A 22,440-nucleotide genomic window follows, 5' to 3' on the forward strand; every position below is an offset into this window, starting at 1 on the left:
CTTACTGTCTTTAATCAGCATCAATGTTCCCTTAATATCGCTAGGATCAAAGTGGCACCCCCTACCCAGGTAAATACACAATACTCCCTCACATCGATCCTGATGCCTTCACAAAAACTCACTGCCAAGCACCAACCCCAACTGTAACTATTACTTTCCTGGACCTCATGAGTTTAGTTCTAGTCTCCTACTACCTCATATTCCTTCTCCCTGATTAGCCATAACACTGCAGTATTCCCTCATCTAGATACCTTAGATCAGTGTTTATCTTCTATTGCCCACAAATTTGATGTACTTGCCCCAGAGACCAAACTCATTAACGATATTGACCATTTGTATAACATTCCTAATTATAATAGACTCTGCGTCAACACGTCACGACACAGTGGTGGTGTCGCCACCTCAAAACTCACTAACCTAGGTGACATCCCTAATAACCCACATCACTTTACCATAGCTGAATGATCGTCATACTCGATTCCGAGTGACATCAAAGTAGTAGTAGTAGTGTGTGTGTGTGTGTGTGTGTGTGTGTCATTTGTTTTTCATCATCATTTGCATCTAATTCTCTATGAAGTTAGCAATCATTAAGTTCTTGTTGCAGTTTAGCTGAAATAGCCCACATCTTGCTTACTGTTACTTCTGAGGAGCAGATTAAGTTTAGGTTTCCCTCTGAACCTAAATTGTTAAATTAAGTGTTGCTGCAATCTGTCCCCTCTGCATGTCATATCTTTATCAACATTATAATTCTTAAGTAGTTGACTATATCTGTCTCTAAGATGGGTTATGAAGAATACTGACTCTTCTTTCATTAATACCCATTCTACCTCTGAGATTAATTCTTGAAAGGCCTTATGAAATGGATTTACAGACGTATCTGGAGGGGAGTATTAAGAGGTTCTTTTATTCATGTTGACTGAAAACTCATATATTAATATCAAAAAACAGTTATACATCAGTACATAAGAATGAAAGAAACTTCAGCGGGCCTATTGACCCACACTAGGCAGTCCCGTTTACACCCACCACCTATCGCTCATATATCCATCCAACCTATATTTGAAGCTACCCGGTATATTCGATTTAATGATGATGTTTGATAACCTGTTCCGCTCATCCACTACTCTATTTCCGAACCAATGTTCACCTATCTCGCACCGAAATGTAAATTTGTCTAATTTAAAACCATTGTTTTCAGTTTGCTCCTGGTTGGATAGTTTGAGTACCTTTGTTATATCACCTTTGTTTAGCCCTGACTTCCATTTATACACCTCTATCATATCGCCCCTCACTATACGTCTCTCGAGGAGTGCAAATTAAGATGTTTTAACCTGTATTTGTAGTCAAGGTTTCAAATATATGGGATTAGTCTTGTCATTCTCCTCTGAATTCTTTCTTGAGATTCTGCTGTATGTCCATTGCGTAGTACGGTGACTGAATTGAACACACAATCAAGTGGTATCTCACATGCGCATAACCTTGCTTATCTTGGAACTAACATTCCTTTGTATGAACCCAAGTACTTTGTTAGCCTTGCTTCGAGCAAATACATATTGTTGTCTTGGTTTAAGATTCCTGCTTAGCATTACTCCTAAGTCTTTCACATTCGGATTTCTCTTTAACTGAAACATAAGAACACAAGAAAATAAGGCGTCTGCAAAACCGGATTTGCCTGTGCATAGCAGCTCCTGTCTAGAGTTACAACAACTCTCTATCATCATGAATCTATCTAGCCTCCTTTTAAACTTTCAGCATTCAGCACTTACTGCAAAGTTGCTGAGCTTGTTCTCGTTCTCTATCGAACCCGAATCCGTTGTAGTCCTATCCTGCCGGATATTATAAGACTTTATCTATATATCTCCTTTATTGATTCCTTTCACCCACTTACATGCTTCTATCATATCTCCCCGCACTCTTCGTCTTTCACAAGGGAATGCAAGTTTAGTTTCTTTAATCTATCTTGATATGGAAGGTTTCTAAGTCCGGAATCATTTTTAATCAACCGCTGCACCGACTCCAGAGTGAATTGATATCCATTCTATAATAAGGGGCACCAAAACTAGACAGCATAATCGAGGTGCGGCCTGTTAGCCTGAAGATATAGTTGCAATATGACCTCCGCACTCTTATTACTTACACTTCAGATAAAGCCTAATACTCTGTTTGCCTTTATTTCGAACATTAACGCACTGTTTCTAGGCCATAGGTCGAACACAAATACCCTTAAGTCTCTTTCACGAGTCGACTTCTCTGGAATTTGATGTTGTTAAGGCTGTATACATTGACAGTATTTGTTCTTCTAATATTCAGTCGCTGCACTTGCTGGTGTTGAATTTCATTTATCATTTTCTGACCACTCCAGGTTTTAACTTTAAATCATCCTGCTTAGCGCATTGCATCACTGCCTGAATTAATCTGCCGCCCTATTTTGGTGTCATCCGCAAACTTGCTTATGTCACTACTGATCCCAGTATCTAGATCGTTTATGTGAATTATATGAACAAGAGTGGGCCTAAAGTACTGACCCTGGGAACCTCACTTTGCTAAACAGCCCTCCAGATTTAACACCATCTCGCTGACCTCTGGGTTCTGTCGATGACCATGATTTTATTCAATTTTAAACTTACCTTGATACCGCCAGGCCTTCTTTTCTCCAAAGCCTCTGTTAAATTGCTCAGTCAAACGCTTTGCCAAAGTTTAAGAAAAATATCATCGTAATTTTCATTATCTACTACTTCCATGAACTTTCCTAAAAACGTCAGCAGATTTGTGAGACAAGATTTCCTTTGTAAGCCCATGTTGAGTCGTAGATTAATTTGTTTCATAGATGCGATCGGATGCTGTTGCTATAATTGATTCAGAACTTTCCCCTACCCCACTATTGACGTCAAACTAATCGGCCGTAATGTGACGCTGATGCTCTGTCTCCTTTTTGAATATGATTACTACATTTGCCTGTTTCCACAAGTCTGGCACAACTCCCGTGTCTAATGATTTGGAAATAAACACTTACGAGGAATCGCTAATCTATTCCCTACACTCTTTCAAGACTAGAGGAAAATTTCATCCAGCCCTGGGGAGTTTGTTGTTTCTTTGGTTTATTTATCTTCTTAAGAAACATCCTCTTTCTAATAGTGATATTCTTTAATTTCTCTTCTTCCTTTCCCTTAAATATCGGACACCTCTGGAATTTCATCTCCAAATTTCTTCTGTGAAAACTGATAAGTAGCTGTTCAATGCTTTACTCTGTCTTCACTGCCATTTATCAATTCTCCCTCCCCTGACTTTAAAGGCCCAACTTTGTCCTTGACCTTTGTCCTATATACCTGGAAAGATCCTGTGGGATTCGCCTTGGATTCTCTTGCTATTTTGATTTCATAGTCTCTCTTTGCTTTCCTTTGTTTTTCTTAACATTCCTAGATAGTTCATTACACCTATTTCTGAGCTGCTCCTCCTCCCTTTGTTTCTTGCCTATTCCATACTTTATTCCTATGTCATATTGAACTTTCTGGTCATCCTGTGGCTCATTTCTTATTTGACCTAATTTTTTCTGAATGGTATATTTTGTTCTTGTGCTTTATGTAAGTATACTGGTAGATATATTATAGTCATGATCAATTGTGTCATCTATGAGCCTCACCCCTTCCTACTGGGAACTGGCGTGACTGTTTCCCAGGTATTGTTATTTTGGTACCTTCTTAACCCCTGATAATCCGCCAACCGAAAGTTTGGGACTCTGACCATATTGTCATTGTTTTCGTTTCCCAATTTAGGGTGAACCTGATTTCTCTGTGATCACTGTTACCTAGTTCTTCCCTACTGTGATATCTCTGATAATATTTTCTTTTATTTGTTAATGGGTCTAATATATTGTCACCTCCTAGTAGGTTCTGCAATTAGTTGTTTCAAAAAATTGTCTGTACCCGTCTAGGGAGATCTTGGATTCATAGTCACCTACTGATGTTGTCCCAGTCAATATTTCTGAAGTTGGAAATCCCCCATAATGCACAGCAGGTTGTTATATTTTGCCTACTCATTTCCTGCCATGTGGGCTGAACTTAGCTATTTAAAGACTTGAGGGGTCCTGTAAATCACTCCCATAATTAGTTTTTCTCTTCCTTCCGTGATTTCTACCCATACAGACTCGGTTCCTATTTCACCCTTTATTGAATTATTAATACAACATTTTAATGTATCCTTGAAGAAGAGTGCGACCCCTCCCCCCTTCCTACCTTCCCTGTCCTTGTGAAAAAGGTTGTACCCTTCTATGTGGTACTCTGATAAAAAATTTTTGCTTGCCAGATTCATCCAAGTTTCGGTGATTGCTATGACGTCTACATTCTCGGTACATACAACCGCTCTCAGCAAGTCTATTTTATTTCTAACGCTCCTACTGTTTGTAAAGTATACATTTAAACCTACCCTTCCCTGGTCCTGTTTTAACCCTTGTCCTGAGTAACTAATTTTACTTCCCAGGACCTGCTTGTTTTTTGACTCCCACTTTCCCCGACCTCTCTCTACTGGCGAAACCCCCCCTTCGGAGTGACAATTTCACGCTCCAGGGATGCAGACAACGTCTTTACCCCCTCACGAGACAAGTGTCCTCCGTCGCGACTGTACAGGTAGTCGTTGCCATAGAATCGTTGCCAGCTATCAATGAATGCCCAACCACTGTTTGCACAATGTTTTTCCAGTCGGCAATTTATAGCAATTGCCCTGGACAGCCATTCACGACCAACCCCTCTTCTAGGCAAGACACCACATACTATCGGGATTCCTCCCCTATCTCTAATCTTCCCCAGCGCCTCCCTATACCTCTTGAAAAGTTCCTCACTCCTAACCTTTCCTATGTCGTTTCCTCCCACACTAAGACACACTACTGGATTGGTACCCTCCCCTGACAAAACCCTGTCTAACCTCTCAGCTACATGCCCTATCCCAGCCCCAGGAAAACACACCCGAGTCCTATGTTTCCTATCTCTCGCACAAAAAGTCCTATCTAAAAGCCTCACCTGGCTGTCCCCAACTACCACGACCTTGCCTGTGGGCAGGGTTTGTACAACTGCCCTTTCCTCTCCTTGATCCATACCGTCCTGCCTCTTCTCTTCCTCGCCAGCTTCCTGCAGCACCTGGTAAGGGTTACTACACTCCACACCCTGGTCAGCTTTCCTGAGCCTGACCCTAGTCCCCTTGGAGACAACCACTCTCCACGCCTGCTCCTCCTTCGCAGGTGTCCTATTAGGCAGGACACCTACCTGAAGGAGTTCAGTCCTGAGGGCTTCATTTTCCCCCTTTAGAGTGTCAACCTCACTCCTCAACTGCCCCAGCTGCCTTAACAGCGTGGCCAGGAGGTCGTCTTTCCCCGCACTCCCCTCCTCTTCCCCCAAGACACAACGATCCAAGGCGGCCATTTTCCTTGGTCACTAACGGGAGCACTTGCGGGCACGACCTTCTCCTCCACTGTATGTATTAGTCTTTCGTGGGGGACTCTGTCGAAGGCTTTGTTAAAGGCGAGGTATACTACATCATAATGGTGTTCGTCATCTTTCGCTTGCGAGACGTCACTTGGATTACGCAGTTCAATTCTGGATACCGTACTACAAAATAGATAAATAATCCCTAGAAAGGATTCAGAGGAGAATGACAAGACTATTCCACGGTATTAGGAACCTTGAGTACAGAGTCAGGTTAAAGCATATTAATTTGCACTCCCTCTATCACGTAGAGTGATCGAGGTGTATAAATGAAAGTCAGGGCTAAGTATAGGGGACATTACAAAGGTAGTCAAACTATCCAACCAGGAGCGAACTTGTATTAATGGTTTTAAATTAGACAAATTTAGATTTAGGCGCGAGAGAGGAAAACATTGGTTTGGAAATATAGTGGACGAGTGGAACAAGTTACCAAACATCTTTATTAACTCGAATATGCTGGATAGCTTCAAACGTAAGTTGGATGGATATATGAGGATATGGGTTAGGTGTAAATGGGACTGCCTAGTATGGACCAATGGGCTGGACCGCTGCAGTTTCCTCCATTCTTATGTTCTTATGTACTCTCGACTCAAAGCTGGAAGAGAGGGGGCGAGGGGAGACTAGGGGGTCAGTTCAAGACACACTATCGTGCTGTGCTCATCCAAGGTCTTATTGTTCTAAAATGCTAAATATCGGGGGATACTATGTACAGTATATGCCTTTGTAATATTCAGAGAAATGTGTAGTAAATGCTCTAGCCATTGTATACAATACAAAGCTGTATTTTTCAGCTAACTTGGAAACCACAATTCATGAATAATGTCTATTGACAGGTTTATACACAATTGAGTCCACGTGCACGGGTTTTCTTACCCAGACGTCGCGTACTTACTGCTTCATTGGCGGTAATGTGTGGTGACCCATCAAAATCGTTTTTATTCTCAGTATATAAATAAGAATAGTAGCTCCTCCCCAACGACCTCCGCTCCCTATCCTCTTCACCCCTGCAACTCACATCGCTGAGCGCCGTCTGCCTATTTTTTTTATATTTTGATTAGAATTTATTAGTTCATGAATCACAGGGTTCAAGCCTGGACACGACTTTTGAGCGTGGGTGTAGACTGGAAGCAACATTTATAATAATTCCCGATGCAAGAATGAAAAGAAAATGTATTTTTTGTGGACCACAGCCTCGGAGACTGATCAGATCTTTCGAAGCTGCAAAGGAACAGCAGAATATAACGTTACAGGGAATTTGTAATTTTCTTCAATAGGTGGCGATGTTTGTCATGAAGACCAGTGATATTCTCTCCAGGAATAGAGCCACAGGTCACAAGTGCTTCCAAATTAAAGATCACCCATTCAGTTTCAGGATCATAATAAACAATGTGTAAATATGTGAAATATAATATTGAAGAATTCCAATTTACAGCCCGATAGGTATAAATAACCCAACTCATAAAGGTTATGGCATCTTACATAATAAACAAAGGCTCCCAACTATCATGACATAACTAGTCAGTATAAAGAAACTTAACCTAACCTACACTGGTAAGATACTTTAACCACCCAATACAGATAACACGTTGCACCCCTACCAGGACATACAGGTATAATTAAAACATTACTATAAAGGTTTAAGGGTAACTTAATCTTCCCTAGTCATATAACATAGTAGAACCACCGACAATACTTCATTACATTAAATCAAAGATCTAACAGAGTGAATCCTACAGCTAATGCCGACGGTGGCTCAGCACCAGAGAGTGTGAGTACTCCGCCTACTCCTTAACCGGCCCCACACACAACTAGAGACCTACAAGTGCACTATACCTTTACTCCCTGCCAATCCCTCACACGAGACTTCCACCAACAGGCTTCCGGGTCTGGTACAATCCACGTTACTCTCTCACACCGCGACCTCCTGTCACCCTCTGCCGACCAACTTGCCGGAAGCCACAACCTTGACTAGCAGTAGAGATCTCAACCAATCACGAGGGTTCCCTATATTACGCCACGAGTAACTGCTAAAACCTCACGACAATGTTGTATGGCCACACAGAGCATGTAACAGTAGGGTATGGCCACACAGAGCATGTAACGGAGTAGGGCATGGCCACACAGAGCATGTAACGGATTAAGGCATGGCCACACAGAGCATGTAACGGATTAAGGCATGGCCACACAGAGCATGTAACGGAGTAGGGCATGGCCACACAGAGCATGTAACGGAGTAGGGCATGGCCACACAGAGCATGTAAAAGGAGAGAGTAGCCACACAGAACATGTAACGGAGTAGGGTATGGCAACACAGTGCATGTAACAGAGGAGGGTATGGCACACACAGAGCATGTAACGAGTAGAGTATGGCCACACAGAACATGTAACGGATAGGGTATGTACCACACAGAGCATGTAACGGAGAGAGTATCCACACAGAACATGTAACGGAGTAGGGTATGCACACAGAGCATGTAACGGAGAGAGTATACACAGAACATGTAACGGAGTAGGGTATGGCCACACAGAGCATGTAACGGAGAGAGTATGGCCACACAGAACATAACGGAGTAGGGTATGGCAACACAGTGCATGTAACGGAGTAGGGTATGGCCACACAGAGCATGTAACGGAGAGTATGGCCACACAGAACATGTAACGGAGTAGGGTATACACACAGAGCATGTAACGGTAGAGAGTATGGCCACACAGAACATGTAACGGAGTAGGGTATGGCAACACAGAGCATGTAACAGAGGAGGGTATGGCCACACAGAGCATGAACGGAGAGAGTATGGCCACACAGAACATGTAACGAGTAGGGTATGTACACACAGAGCATGTAACGGAGTAGAGACACACACAGAACATGTAACGGAGTAGGTATGTACACACAGAGCATGTAACGGAGAGGTATACACACAGAGCATGTAACGGAGAGAGTATGGCCACACAGAACATGTAACGGAGTAGGGTATGGCCACAGAGCATGTAACGGAGTAGAGTATACACACAGAATATGGAGTAGGGTATGGCCACACAGAACATGTAACGAGTAGGTATACACACAGAGCATGTAACGGAGTAGAGTATACACACAGAACATGTAACGGAGTAGGGTATGGCCACACAGAGCATGTAACGAGTAGAGTATGGCCACACAGAACATGTAACGGAGTAGGGTATGGCAACACAGTGCATGTAACGGAGAGGGTATACACACAGAGCATGTAACGGAGAGAGTATGGCCACACAGAACATGTAACGGAGTAGGGTATGGCCACACAGAGCATGTAACGGAGTAGAGAAGTACACACAGAACATGTAACGGAGTAGGGTATGGCAACACAGAGCATGTAACAGGAGGAGGGTATGGCCACACAGAGCATGTAACGGAGTAGAGTATGGCCACACAGAGCATGTAACGGAGTAGGGTATGGCCACACAGAGCATGTAACGGAGAGAGTATGGCCACACAGAACATGTAACGGGGAGGGTATGGCCACACAGAGCATGTAACGGAGTAGGGTATGGCCACACAGAGCATGTAACGGAGTAGGGTGGCCACACAGAGCATGTAACGGAGAGAGTATGGCCACACAGAGCATGTAACGAGAGAGTATGGCCACACAGAACATGTAACGGAGTAGGGGTAGGCACACAGAGCATGTAACGGGGAGGGTATGGCCACACAGAGCATGTAACGGAGAGAGTAGTACACACAGAACATGTAACGGAGTAGGGTATGGCCACACAGAACATGTAACGGAGTAGGGTATGGCCACACAGAGCATGTAACGGAGTAGAGTATGGCCACACAGAACATGTAACGAGAGAGTATGGCCACACAGAGCATGTAACGGAGTAGGGTATGGCCACACAGAGCATGTAAAGGGGAGGGTATGGCACACAGAGCATGTAACGGAGTAGGGTATACACACAGAGCATGTAACGGGGAGGGTATGGCCACACAGAGCATGTAACGGAGTAGGGTATGCCACACAGAGCATGTAACGGGGAGGGTATGGCCACACAGAGCATGTATCGGAGTGGGGTAAGGCCACACAGAACATGTAACAGAGGAGGGTTGGCCACACAGAGCATGTAACGGGGAGGGTATGGCCACAGAGCATGTAACGGGGGAGGGTATGGCCACACAGAGCATGTAACGGGGAGGGTATACACACAGAGCATGGCATGTACGGTAGAGTATGCCACACAGAGCATGTAACGGAGAGAGTATGGCCACACAGAACATGTAACGGAGTAGGGTATGGCCACACAGAGCATGTATCGGAGTAGGGTATGGCCACACAGAGCATGTATCGGGGAGGGTATGGCCACACAGAGCATGTAACGAGTAGGGTATGGCCACACAGAGCATGTAACTGGAGTAGGGTATGGCCACACAGAGCATGTAACGGAGTAGGGTATGGCCACACAGAAGATGAGGTGGGGTATGGCCACACAGAACATGTAACAGAGGAGGGTATGGCCACACAGAGCATGTAACGGGGAGGGTATGGCCACACAGAGCATGTAACGGAGTAGGGTATGTACACACAGAGCATGTAACGGAGTAGGGCACACACAGAGCATGTAACGGAGTAGGGTATGCCACACAGAGCATGTAATGGAGAGTAGCACAGAGTAAAGGTATACACACAGAGCATGTAACGGAGTGGGTATGACACACAGAGCATGTAAGGGAGAGGGTATGGCCACACAGAGCATGTAATGGGTAGGTATAGCCACACGGAGCATGTAACGGAGTAGGGTATGGCCACACAGAGCATGTAACGGAGTAGGGCATGGCCACACAGAGCATGTAATGGAGTAGAGTATGGCCACACAGAGCATGTAACGGAGTAGAGTATGGCCACACAGAGCATGTAACGGAGTAGGGTGACTAAGTAAAATGAAACTATTCACAGTTTGCCACTGAAGTTGGGGTCTTTGTATCTTGGATCAAATATACAAAAATAAACTTTTATATTAATTATTAAACAAAAACAAATCTAAATTCACATATGAAGAAATTTCCGGAATTTATCATTAGCGATAATTTGCAGTCGCAGACAAAATTTGCTGAACGCTTATATATAGCCTCGACTCCTGGGTCATATATATGACTGGTTTATATATAATAATGCTGTTTTTCACCACAGGTTATATGGGAACTTTTAATACAAAGAAAAAACAGAGGAAATACGTTAAAATTCCACTCGCCTTCACCAATGAGCCAGAGACAGTACTTATATGACTGATACTGCCAAGTGCCCAGGAAATTGCCAGCAACAATACAATGGCTAAAACAAGTCGTAACAGTACTAATGATTGAAGAACAATATCAATTTATTCATAGAAAAGTTAATACCTATACAAAAACTAGAATTTAATAATATTCAATGATTGTTGCTTAATGCTTCAATAATTCACAGATCAAATAAATTATACAAATGTATTAATTAAGTTACAAGTACCAATACCAGTACTTCCAGTAAAGCACTCAGTGTACAGAAGAATGGACGAGCTTGTGAGAGATGGCCATGATATTGAGTAACATTGTACTGAATTTACACATGTTATTATTCTGTTTCACTACTGGCTATAGTAGTGTCTTATCTCCTTATAGAAGGTGCTAGAATCACCCTGATCAACCTTGTTTATTCAATTAACGTTTCACTGGCCTGTCTATATATAATTATTTAAACACTGGTCTCGTATCTTATTATTATTCCAGTGAAGTATAATCCCCACTGTTGAGGCTACCCTTGACCTGGGTCTCATCCCCTTTCTGCTAGCCCAAGCAAGGCATTACTTACAGTTCACGCGATAGAGACAATTTTATTCACAAATTCTTAAAAATGTCCCCGTAAATAGTAAACACAATTTTGAAATTTTTGTTTTCATTATTTCTGCTATGAATTATAGTTTATACCGGCATCCATACGTCCCTTTTACAAATAGGTCCATTAAACATTTGCCACATTTGTGGGTTTGTTCTCAAATTTATATCCACTAATTTTTAACTAGTTTATGATATAGAGCAAGTTTCATATTTCTTCAGTCAATAATCGTAATTCTTATTCCACTCAATTCTACAACTCAACATTAATGTCTTCTGTTTATATTTCTTGTAAAATGTCTCGTTAGATGATCAAAACAATGTAGTATTGTTCTCAGTAATGGACCTATCCTGTTACTAGGTTATCATTTCTGTACCACAACGCATTCTGGGGGAAACTTGGTGACGATTCAGCCACTTTTCTTTCTTTCTCTCACTGGTCGTGAGGACTCATCAACTGCCGGATGCTAATTTGCATATATTGATCATTTTGCATAATTGACCTAATTAGCAAATTAATTAGGCCAAATCAATAAATCAAGAATATCTTCCTTAGTAAGCTACCTAGACCCATGTTTTCGACCCCAAGGAATCTATCTAACATAGTTACAGGCTCATACCATGCTTAAAATCGCATGAAATCCAATATGGCCACCTTGCATAATCAGAAGATATAAAAAAACCTTGTTATGTTGATTATAGCACTCTTGTTTTCATTATGGTACACTTGTTGTGTCTGTAGGTAGTGCTACAAGCGTCATTTCTCCTTCTTTGGTTCAGATCGTAGATAATGGCTTATCGCCAGTGCCTCTTCGCGCCCTGTTTCGGAAAAGGGATGTAATGAAAGAAATGCGGGGTTACAGGAATACGGACGCCCATCCTCAGGAGTCAAGAGCGCGACGATGCAATCCATGTACAACTTGAGTCTATACTTGCATCAGACGGTGATAACGGTGCAGTGTCATGTGCTGGTCAAGCGTCTCGGCGTTGTCATAAAGAATCCTCCTCCTCCCGACACACTGCTGGTGGACGCCTCTCAGCTGCTTTACCACATTGTCTGGCCATCCTCGGGTACGGTGGGTGATGTAAGACCTATGTCATCTTTGATCGGTAAAATGGTGTCAATGTGAAGGATCATGAGCGACAGAAGAGAGCTGGTGAGGGATCGACTGCATATCAGCTGTCTCTGAACTCACCTCTCGCTGGTCGTGATGCCATCATGAAGAACAAGGACAACAAGCAACAGCTCTCAGAACTATTCAGCACACATGATTTTGGTGGCAACATTGAACTTGTGAGCCGAGCTGACGGTGTTGTGTGGCATGGTGAAGCTGACGGTGTTGTGCGGCATGGTGAAGCTGACGGTGTTGTGCGGCGTGGTGAAGCTGACGGTGTTGTGTGGCATGGTGAAGCTGACGGTGTTGTGCGGCATGGTGAAGCTGACGGTGTTGTGCGGCATGGTGAAGCTGACGGTGTTGTGCGGCATGGTGAAGCTGACGGCATGGTGAAGCTGACGGTGTTGTGCGGCATGGTGAAGCTGACGGTGTTGTGCGGCATGGTGAAGCTGACGGTGTTGTGCGGCATGGTGAAGCTGACGGTGTTGTGCGGCATGGTGAAGCTGACGCATCTCTCATTAGCTACATGCTGCATGCTACGTCGGCTGGAGATCGGACAGAGAGCATCCTTAGTGACGACACATGTGTGTTCGTGTTGCTTGTGTACTGGTGCTGGAAAGATGGCGTTTCATGCTGTGTTAAGATGGAGAATTGGAATGGGTCGGTGCTCAACCTCAATGCCGTTGTTGCCAAGTTGGGGGAGAAATGCAAGGGCATCTTGGGAATGAACGCACTCTCAGGATGTGACACTGTGTCCTACGCTAAAGGTGCTCACCCAGACCGACATCGTTGGACTAGACTTAGTTCTGGGAGAAAAGGCTGCCACTCAGAGCGACCTGATGGCAACTGGCACCACCTTCTTCCCAGCTCTATATGGCCAGAAGAAGAGCGCTTCAATGACTGCTGCTGGGTATGAAATTTTTTACAAGCGAAACAGTCCTCCAGCTCTGAAGTCCCTTCCACCAACAGATAGGAACCTGGCCTTCCATATCCAGAGAGCACATCTCCAAATGATGCTGTGGATGGCTGCAGACAAGGCTGGCCCTCCTGCCGTCCAAATCACAGACTACGGATGGGAAGTTCATGAAAATGGCCACGTGATCCCAGTTCTGTCCAAAGAACCCATCGTACCAGGAAAGATCATGGGCGTCACTAACTGCTGCTGCCGAGCGGAAGTGTACTGTAGTTGTGTGGCAAATATGTTGTCGTGAACCAGCTGCTGTGTGAGGGAGGGGACGCGAGACACAACGAGAGGAGGATGAAGAAGGAAATGAACAGGAAGGAGAAGAGGATCTGGAGAATGGAGAGAATAATCGCGACTATGAAGACGAAGATGAAGAGGAAGGAGGAAATTAAAAATACGTAATAGATTGATAGTTTTTGGTATTCATCTGTGCATTACACAATCAAACTGTATCATAACTTTGTATCACAGATGATAATGTCTTCGTATTGGCTGCAGTTGAATTCAGAATTGTATCATTGCCTACATTATTCATTCAAATACTCAGTAAAAGTCCAAAAATCCGGACTTTTCGAAAACTCAAACTTTTTTTTTTTTTTTAGCGGGCATTTGTGTGTATGTGTGCATGCGTGAGTGCCACAGCTGCACAGTGACAACAAGCGACCACGTGGTCGCCACTTTAAAACGAGCAATCAAACTGTGACAACATATGTAATTTTGAGTCCTACTCTTTCCATTTACAGAGTACTGTACAAGCCCATAATAATGGCTCCTAAAGTAGATAAACTTCGTTGTGTGAAGAGAAAGAAGAACACGTTGAAATTGAGTGACAAACTTGAAATAATTAAGAAACTAGAACGTGGTGTGAGCAATACTGTTCTAATGGAAACATACGACATTGGAAATAAAAAAGGCAAAGAATAAAATTCTAGAATTCACAGCTTTTTCTTTAAAACTGCTCGTTTTGATAAATGAAGCATGCTATATTTGCTAATGAATAAACTATCAAAATGTACCTGTTCATCTCTTCTTTATTCCTCCTTAATTTGAATTTTAAAAGTACTGCCTGAGAGTCCGGAAAATCCGAAAATCCGGACTGACCCAATCCCCAAGCAGTTCGGATTTTTGGACTTCTACTGTAGTACAAGTTAACATTGTAATGTTTTTTTGAAGCGTATGTCTGTCATGAAGTGTTTATAGGACTCTACATCCTCAGTGCTTATTGGATTACTAACCACTAATGTTGATTTCGGTAACAATACTGTACTCTATATGTCTAAGTGTCATTTCTAGTAAAAATTAACAGATTTCGTAATATAAAGCCAATTACATTCAGGAAATATTTCTTATTTAATTCGTTTATAATTTGTACAAATAAACGGTATCGTATATCAACAATCAGTCAATAATTGACTTTCTGCTCGAACTAATATTCAGAAGTCTGTAGACGGATTCATTAGTGAAGATAAAAAAAACTTGAGTATAAACATTAACACGAAGTCTCTATCCTCACCGGTTGTTGAGTTATGGCGATTTTACGATTTACCTCGATATGCACGTCGACATTATTGAGTTTCAGGCAGTCGGAAGCATGGCATGAGCCTGTAACTATGTTAGATAGATTCCTTGGGGTCGGAAACATGGGTCTAGACACCAAAACGAATTCTCTAGGTGGCTTACTAAGGAAGATATTCTGATTTGGTGATTTTGCCTAATTAATATGCTAATTAGGTTAATTATGTAAAATGCTCAATATATGCAAATTAGCATCCGGGTGTTTCTAAGTCCTCATGACCAGTACATTGCATTTCCAGCATAAAACCTTAGAATACTCGACATTTCTAGGTTCACTGAAGAACATAATTATATGGCCGGCTAGTAGACTACTGCAGTTATTGGCCGATAAAATGCCGAAAGTAAGCTGTTGTGCACCGAATTGTTTTCAACGAGAAGAAAATCTTTAGAAAATTTTGATGAGCTATGAAACCTGAGGGACTGAATCAAAATAGACCAGCGTTTGCAGCTTGTTTAGTGTCCACTGTTTAGTGCAACAAATAATAATTTTGAACTAAAACACAGTACTGTATACACAATAAGAAATAATGAAATAAAACTTACTTCACGGTTTCTGCAAGGTATAGTTTAAAAGTTGCCAAATAATGAAATGGTTCACGAATTGAAAAAGGTAACTATATTATGATATAGGCTATAACTTGTGGGGTACTGTGCGACAGTTCACTGCTACCTGCCATAAATTTCACGGGAGTGTTGATATTTTTGATCGGCGAGCGAAGTTCATATTTGCGGTGAATTACCTTCTAATCAAACTAGTTTTCAATTTGGATTTCTCTGCAGTAAGCCTCTACATCTAAGCCATTGTCTTAAGTCACTCATTTCGTTGACCTCGATCACATAACACTCTAAAATCGTTCCTCAATCACCACTTCCGCAAAACAATACGCACCTCCACTCAAACGACCCCGGACATCCCCCACAATGCATTGTGGTAAAAAAACGTATTTATGTCCGGGAACTCTTCACATTCGAGAATAGCATATCCAAAAGTCCTTATCGAATATCTTAATTACCTAAGGCATACCCTGTTGTGACACATGGACAAACATGCTTAACAATAATCAACTTTCATCAGTAAAACATAAGTGGAAGAAATAATCCCGCTATTGCTATCTGCAAAACAGAAACAAAATTCCGTTCCTGTGTCATTTGATGATCAATCAATCAGAGTACCATCTTCATATCTGAGGTTGGCGGCCACAGTCCTCCTTTCTAAACATTCTCGGGTTATTTTCACCAATTCTCTAAGGTTTTCTATCTCTCAGGGGACCCAGTTTTTAATTTCATTCCTCCATCCCAGTATCTGTCTTCCCCTGACCCTCCTACTCTCTCTGTCCATTAATATTTCTGTTATTATCCCGTCATCCCTAATTATGTGACCAAAGTATCTCATTTTTCTTTTTCTCTACATTTCAAGTTTGGGTCTATTGGCCCATACTGACCAGTCCCTATCGTCCATATATCCGTCCAACCTATATTTGAAGTTACCCAGCGTGTTGAGGATAATGATGATGTTTGGTAACTTGTTCCACTCATCCACTAACCTATTTCCAAACTAATGTTTACCTATCTCGCACCTAAATCTAAATTTGTCTAATATTTAAAACCATTGCTACGAGCTCGCTCCTGGTTAGATATTTATACACCTCGATCATATCGCCCCTCACTCTACTTCTCTCGAAGGAGTGCAAATTCAGATGCTTTAACCTGTCTCTGTACTCAAGGTTCCTAATGCCCGGGATTAGTCTTGTCATTCTCCTCTGTATGTTTACTTGGGATTCGATATCCACTCTGTAGTACGGTGACGAAAACTGAACTGTATAATCCAAGTGAGGTCTCACAAGAGCAAGATGTATAGAGTTTCAGGGTAACCTCGTTAGTTATTGTTTATTATATATATTGATCATATGATAAAATTTATAAAGAGAGCAATTGGTACAGACGGTTTCTTGGGTAACTTACGTGGTTTACTATTGATGGATGATGCTGTAATACTGGCAACAAATAGGCAGAAGAAACTCAGCATTGTATTACAATATTGTAAAGACTATGGAATGGTGATCAATGAAAAGAAAACTACATTGGTTGTGGTTAACGACCAAGAAAGAGATAAACGTTGTCTAACGATAGAGGGAATTGAGGTGAGTTATACCGCCAGGTACTGGTGCCTCGGGGCTTGGTTCACAGACTGAAAAAATGGATAGTGTACTGTCTTTGGACCAGACGGCAAGTGAAGCCACGGTCAATAAGTTTTCCATTTTTTGTGCAGCCAACACACAAATGCCATTTGTATACAAGAAAAAAAGTATTTGATTCTGCAGTAACTCATCATTATTGTACGGTTCTGAATCGTGGCTGACCAATAACTTGAAAGGATGGGAAAGACAATATAATAAACTGGTGAAGTGTTTGTTAGGCGTGAGGAAAAACACGCGTATGACTCTGTTCATGATCGAGTCAGGTATTCCCCCAGTGCAAGACATTATGGCAAAGAGGAGATGCAAGTTTATGAAAGCAAAACATGAGATAATGGGCATGGAACAACCTCTTCAGTTGGTATATGATTTAGGTAGGATAACAAATACACCAGGATTTAGATCTATGGCGAGAGCAATTACCTTAGACTGTAACACAAACCCACTAGACAGAGTGGCGAATCTGGTAACGGAGAGGTCAGCTGGCGCTACAAAATGCGCTACATACATATCCGATCTGAACCCTTTTATGACAGTGCTACATGAGGTATACTTAAGTAAGATATTTATCCCGGATTTTCAGCGCGAGTCGTTCACCAGGCTGAGACTAATGTGACACAACCTTAAAGTAGAGACAGGCAGGTGGAGTCGCACACCAACAGCGTTGAGAGTATGTCAGTGTGACGACAGTCGTGTACAAAGTGAACGACATGTGCTGATCGATTGTCCGCTCTCTGCACATTGTCGTGAAAGGTATCATATGCTGACTTTCTCCAGCATCAGTGAACTCTTAAATGAAAATGTATATGTGCCTGAATTATGTAATTATGTACATGAGGTACTGGGAATATATAGTTAAGTTTGAAATTGTCCCTCACATGTTATGTTTTGATTTAACATATTGTTTTGGACAAATGTATTTTGAATTCTTTGGATATATTTACCATGTATTTATAATTTTGTCAATAAACTACTACTACTATGAACCCAAGTACCTTGTTAGCCTTGTTTTGAGCAAATACGCATTTTTGTCTTGGTTTAAGATTCCTACTTATCATTACCCCTAAATCTTTCTCACCGTCAGATTTCTCTATATCAACGTTGTTCCTCCGATATCTTGTTTCTCTACTTACATCTCCAAGACTAAGTACATTACACCTTTCCACATTAAATTTCATCTGCCATTTTCCAGACTATGCGAACAAATTATTTAGATCTTCCTGTAGTTTTGTGGACTCCTCGTCAGATTTAATTACATGCCCTATTTTAGTATCGTCAGCAAATATACTTATGTTGCTGTCTACGCCTATATCTACTCACATCTCGTTTATGTATATGAGAAATAATACTGAGCCTTGGGGAGCTCCACTAGTGACGCTACCCCAATTTGATTTAGTGCCGTTAATGCTGACTCTCTGTTTCCTTTCCTGTAATCACGCCGTAATCCAGCTTAGAACATTTTCTCCAATCCCTTGAGCTTCCAATTTAATTAGTGGTGTTTCGTGGGATCCTGTCGAAGGTTTTGTTGAAGTTGAAGTTAACTACATCATAATCATGTCCGTCATCAATTGATTCGAAAACAGTTAAACAGGATGATAACAGATTAGTCAGACATGAACGCCCACTTGTGAAGCCATGTTTATTCTTACCATTCGCCTATAACACCATATTTCAAAAGCCTCCAACCTCTTTCTGGTGTCTGCTGAAGTGTCCGGGTTTCATACCTATACACCAATCCTTACTATATAAAACCTTGCAGTAACCCTTTTCCCAAATTGAAGTTAATGGCCCTTTTCATTAAGTCTTTTAGATTATCAAATACTGTTTTTGTTTCTCCCGGTGTTGTTTTCATTTCTCCCACACATCTACCATCACGCTAACGTTACTTCCCAAATACACGAAATTTTCCACTTGTTTAAATTCCCCGCTTGACTTATTAAGCTTATTGTTCTAAGCTGTGTGCACTCAAAGGCTCCTGGCTTTGTTAGGTAATAATACAAATATTGAATTTTGAACTCACTGGGAAGGTTTCCTTTGAAGTTTAAAGAATTACATATTTTAGTCAAACATTTTATAACATCCTTGTCCATTTGTTTTTTTTTATAAATTCTGCTGGAAGCTGATCAACGCCACAAGCTTTATCATTTGTCACTTTGCTCACACCTCCCTCAACTGCTATTTCCAGAATTGGCATTTCGATCTGCATTTTTTGTTGTTTCTTACCTCCACTCGAGTCTTATCATTAGATGGTACAGTTCCTCTACATACTCTACCCATCTCTCTTTGTTTTAATTCCCTTGCCCCAAAAAGGATCTTATTGTCATTGCATTTAATTGTCCCACTCCATTTATTTCCTTTTTTGTTTATTTGTTTAATCTTTCTGAACATATAATTACGCCTTCTGTCCTCATCATCAATCTCTTTGCATTTCCTTTCTATATCATCTTTCTTAGCCTGTCTGCACTCCCCTTTATTCTTTAAGCATCACTTCGTTTTCTCATATTGTGAGAGGTTGGAGTCATAGACCATGTTTTCTATAGACTTTATTATAACAGCGTCAGCTGGACACTGGTCACCAGGCGCTGCCAAGGACAAGCCCCCATCTCAACATGGGAAAACATATCGTACGATGGTACACTCTTACATCTCCCCCCCAAGTTAAAAGGAAATGACAATGCACCTTTGAACTAACAAAAGGAAAACAATGCATTCATAAAAACAACAATAATGCAGGAAAAACGAGTCAAACAAAGGAAAAAAACAAAAACAAAACAAAAACAAAAAAAACCTCTAAACTGATTTTACATCACATACACTACACCACGTAGTCCGTCAACCAGCCCGGAGGCCTACGGCCTCTCCTGGGCCTGGCCGCGCTCGACTGGGGAGGGGCCGTGGGTGCGGAGGAGGGCGCGGGTATGGAGGGCACAGCAGAAGGGGGCCCAGGAGGCACAGCTTGGTGCACCACCGGAGTAGTAGGCACAGGTGTGGAGCCGTTTCGCAAGTGGCGTCTGTTTCGGATGGACACCCTGCCACTGCCACCCAACCTGACGGCATACTGCCTGTGAGGGCGGGCTTCCACCACTATGCCTGTCCTGTCCCAGAGCTTGGTAGCTGCGTCCTGCACACGCACCTGCGTGCCCACGACTAGGGGAGCCAGCTGGCGGGATACCTCCCTCCGCGACAGGACCCCATCCTGTGTTTCGGCCAAGCGCACCTCCCTCATACGAAGTGCCCGCCGCCAGTGCTGGTCCACCTTATAGTGCTGTCTGGCCACGGGAACGCCGTCACGGAGCTGGCGGCCGGTGGCAAGCTGGGCGGGCGACTTGTTCACCCCCCGCAGAGGCGTGTTCAGGTACTGGAGGAGGGCCTGGGATGTCCTATCGCAGTCCAGGCTACCCCCGGGCCCAGTATTATCCCTGAGGAGCCTCTTGGCAGCCTTGACCCCAGCCTCTGCCCTGCCATTGGACTGGGGGAAGTGGGCCGACGAGAGGCGCACCTCGACCCCCCATGACTTGAGGAAATCTGTCATCTCAAGGCTGGCAAGGTTGGTACCTCCATCTGTGGAGATCTGCTCAGGTACCCCCCACCTCGTGAAGTAGGCCCGCAGACTGGCGATGATTTTTCCAGAGGTGGCCTCGTTGGGGAAGTGGGCGATCTCCAGCCAACCTGTCAGTCGGTCAGCATATGCTAGGTACGTGCGGCCCTGCAGGTGGAACAAATCGGCCACCACTTGTTGAAAGGGATAGTCTGGCGCTGGGGTCAGAACCAACGACTCCGGAGGCTGGGAAGGGGCGTGGGTCTCGCAAGCAGCACACCGGGACCGATGATACTGCAGGTCACCCTCCATGCCAGGCCAATAGACAGACTGCCGGGCCCGCCTGAGCATTGAGTCGAGGCCCTGGTGCCCCACATGCAGGTTAACGGCGACTCGGTGGCGGAGGGAGTCGGGGATGACAAGGCGCACGCAGCCCTGGTCAAAGGTGTAGGTGACCAAACCCCTGACCACAGCCAACCTGTCCCTCACCGAGAAGTACGGGCGCAGACAGGCCACCTCCTGTGACTTGTGGGGTGCCAGTCGCCCGCCAGCACCCTCGACACTAGAATCTGGTACGCTGGGTCGTCCGCCGCCGCTTTGCACACTGTGTCTTCGTCCATAGTGATGCACCCATCCTGATCCAGTGCTGCGATTGTGACTGCACACACTGCAGTGCACAGGTCCTCCTCTTGGTCCATGTCCTCCGCATCAGGCGCCGCCCTGAGGGAGGGGAAGCGGGATAGGGCGTCAGCTGCACAGTTCCGCTTCCCTGGCAAGTATTTGACCGTGAATCGGTACTGCAGGGTCTTCTCCTTGAGCCTGAACAGGCGCGGATTCGCCACATCCGTGAAGGCTCTGTCCCCTAGCAAGCCAACTAAGGGGCGGTGGTCCGTCACCAGAATGAGGTTCGGGCAGCCAAGGAGGAACAGCCTGGCCTTGCGCAGGCACCACACCACAGCCAGGGCCTCCCCTTCTACTGCAGCATAACCGGCCTCGGCCGTGCTCAGATGTCGGCTACCACACAGAGCCAACCGCCACCCTCCTCTGCAGCAGAAGGGCGTCTCTGGAGAGGCACAGGCACAGTATTGTTGCAGGACGACGAAGCCGATGCCCTCCCTGCTCCAATCAGTGACAGCTGCCGTAGGCCTGGATTTGTCGTAGTACACCAAGCCGTCTCTGGCCAACTGACAGATGGTGTCCTGGGCCTGGCGAAACTTGAGCCGCAGCTGGTCGTCCCAATACACCTGCTTGCCCACTGGCTTCTTGAGGAGCTCACGGAAGGGCTCCATCACAGGTGCAGTGGCAAGGAAGGGAGCCAACTGATTAACCAGGCCATGCCAGGACCTGATGTCAGTGATTGATGGCTGATCAGGCATGGGGAAGTCCTTGATGGCTGACAGACGTTGGGCAGTGGGCTGGTACAGGTCCCACCCCAGGAGGAAACCCACAAACTCAGCTTCTCTCCTGCAGAACAAAAACTTTTCTGGTTTCAGCGTGATACCTGTGCGAGCGCAGGTCTCCAGAAAATCGTAAGTGTGCCAGAACGCCCCCTTCACACTGGAGTCATAGAGGAGAGTGTCATCCACGCACTTGTACTTGCGGGGCACATCCTGAATAGCGTCGTCAAACCTCTTGGTGTAAGCATCTGACGCTGAGCAATGTCCCATGGGCGTCCTGCAGTATCGAAAACGTCCCCACGGCGTGATGAATGTGGTCAGGCGTCTACTCTCC

The sequence above is a fragment of the Homarus americanus genome, unplaced genomic scaffold (assembly GCF_018991925.1).
Source record: "Homarus americanus isolate GMGI-L3 unplaced genomic scaffold, GMGI_Hamer_2.0 scaffold8997, whole genome shotgun sequence".
NCBI lineage: Eukaryota > Metazoa > Arthropoda > Malacostraca > Decapoda > Nephropidae > Homarus > Homarus americanus.